This window comes from Squalius cephalus, assembly GCF_949319135.1.
Source record: "Squalius cephalus genome assembly, chromosome: 15".
In the NCBI taxonomy this organism is placed as follows: Eukaryota; Metazoa; Chordata; class Actinopteri; order Cypriniformes; family Leuciscidae; genus Squalius; species Squalius cephalus.
The window spans coordinates 14855201-14858165 of NC_137136.1; positions in this window are offsets into that span (position 1 = coordinate 14855201).

The window sequence follows — 2965 nt, forward strand, 5'->3', positions numbered from 1 at the left end:
CGGTTTTCTCCAGAGCGGCTATTGTTGGGGATTTTCCTTTGCCTCATGTAAAAGTCAGTATTGCTGTGTCTCAGACAGAAACCAGGTTAAACCAGGTCAAAGGGTCTTTGAGGATGGAAAAGTACCTTACAAGCCCAGAGAGAAGATGGTACTATCAAACATGTTAATTAAGATAATGGATGGCACCGGACACTGCAGGTGTGGAGAATAATGTTACATGAAGATATTTTTTTTGTGGGTGTGGCCAAAGATTTTTCCACCAATAAAAAGATGTCTCCGGGTAAGATGATTCTAACGAGATCTCGAGGCAGAGAAAAAAAAGAAAAAGATAGCTGATTGGCTACCTAGTGATAAGAAAATGTATAAAACCTGAAGCTCGACTATTGCAAGTCAGATGAACAGCTGCATCTCACTTTGTTGTTTGTCAATAAAGTTAATTCTTCTAAGATCTGGAACTTCGACTCTTGAGAGATTTCTTTGAGACCTGATCTGAAGACTTTGAATTTGCAACAAAAGACTTTGCATCTGCCACAACACTATATATATATATATAAATGTACTAAATTAATAACTTTTTTACAACAAAAATGAAACATCACTGAACTTACTTAAGCTGGACTGTGAAGCTATTTTCTTCTGGAAACAAACTTTGTTGCATTATTTTCCTGTTATCTCTGTAAAGCTGCTTTGAAACAATCTGTATCGTAAAAAGCGATATATAAATAAATGTGACTTGACTTGACAGAATACAAAAAATGTTAATTTAGTGCTAAATAGAGTTTTAAAATCAGTGGTTAAATACTGGATATAAATGGATACTAGAAATGGATGAGGACCAAAAGGCAAGAGAGAGGCAAGGTGCACCAAATGTAAGGGGCTGTCTGCATTCAGGACCTCTTAGCATTCAGATGAGTAACCACAAACCGTTATTAGTTGCATCAGCAAATGGATGCCATGCATTTGTGGTTAGGAGCTCATTGCTCTAACTCTGAGGCGCCTTACAGGTGTGAAGTCACAGAAGACAATGTATCTTTATTTCAGCAACTTAGTTTTTTTTAAATGTATATCTTTCTTTGTTATTTGTTTGAACATTAACTTAAACCCTCATGTTGTGTTTAAATTAACTTTTTATGTTGTACATGTAAAAATAATAATAATTTTGAATCATTTATCTTTTAATTTTTTTTTTTATTCTATAAATCATAATTTCAACTTGAGGTCAATTTGACCCCAGCAAAATCACAATACAATTGTAAAACAATACAATAAAAGAAATTGAAATTGAATTAGTGTACCGTTAAAAAGTGCTCACCAATCATAAAATATTATGTGAAAATCCAATGCATGTATTTATTGTCATGCATTTCCTGTTTGTTCCTTGTGCTTTTGTTTTGTAGTCTTTTAGTTTGTAGTTTGCCTTGTTTAGTGTTAAGGTGCGTTCACGCCATGTCAGAATTACCGTAATTACAAGATTTCAATTTGTAAAAGTGTTCACATTCTTGTATACTCTGAATTTTCTGAGAGCTCCAACTTGCACATTACAGCTGTACCACCTGGCCACTACAAATTCATATTGGCATTGATAGTGTTGCCATAGAAATGCATAATTCTGAGTCAAAGGACATGAACAATGGAACTGGTTGTCATCTCATAATTATTATTCCACCTGTGTGGCCTGTGTTGCATCCAAATTTGTATACTGTATAGTAGGTACTACATTTGATTTGAAACTCGCTTCCTGACCATTAAAAAAAGTATGTTCTATGTATGAATTTGTGTAAATTCGGATGTACTACATCCACTATATTGTCACTGTCATGTAACCTACGGTGTCAGTTCACTCCTATTCACAAATCCTCTCTCGTGGCCTCATGGGACAGTAAAGTGTCCAGTGGATGTGCTCTTCAGAATCTTGCTGGAAGCAGTAGGTCATCCGGGTATGTTTCACCTATGTTTTATGAATATTATGAAATATGCATACTACTTAGATAAGATACTGTTTTTCACCTTCTTTATAATATGGAAGTAGGGATAATTTTATACAGGGCTATTTGTCGGGTCTTCTGTGGTGGTTTGTTGGGTTTGGTTTTCCATGGTCCATGTCCTGATCCTGTGTTTTGTATCTTTTGCTTGATTTATCTCTTACAAATTGATAAAATATCGGTGTCAGGGACTTTGTGAGCCCAGAGACTGTAGTGCACACCATTAATGTTTTTTACAAGCTTAGCTTAAAGTTGATGTGAAATGGAAGTCGATCGTTTTTTCTTCCCTATTGTGACGTATATACGAATGAGAAAAACAATTTAGACAAGGACTTGATTTTGTCCATTGGGAATTGATTGGATTGTTGAGGTTTGCAATTGCTGTAATTTCATGTGAGTGACTGGTTGTCCCGCCCTTGTGCCAGTAAACACATCAGAGAAGAGATGCCAGTGGGAGAGGAAGTTAATTTGATTAAAATTTACGAGGGCACATTAATTAAAAAATAAATAAATAATAATGTGCACGGATAAATAATTTATAATAAACATTGCAATATTTAAAAAATGGTCCATTTTGATTTCATGGTGATTTTAAATGTGTGATATGAATAAATATAGTTTTAACAAAAATGGTATTCTCATTTGAAACTAGTAGTCTTGGTTGGACCCAGAAAAAGTATTCATTACATCATAACTTAAGCAAATTATTATTAAAAATATATCTGCATTTGGATTCTCTCTTCTATGTTGTCTGAGTTCACCACAGCAAAACGGTTTGTTAAGATTATTATTAAATCATAAGATTAGGATAATCATTACGTTTCACCTTGATGCCTTTTTAATATATATATTTTTTGGAGCTATTAAAATGGTCTTGGACAGCTGGATAGAACAAAAGGGTTCAATTGTAACTAGATCAATAAAGACCATCCACCAAACTCAAGAATATTTTCATTACACTTAACAGATCATTCAGACAGTGA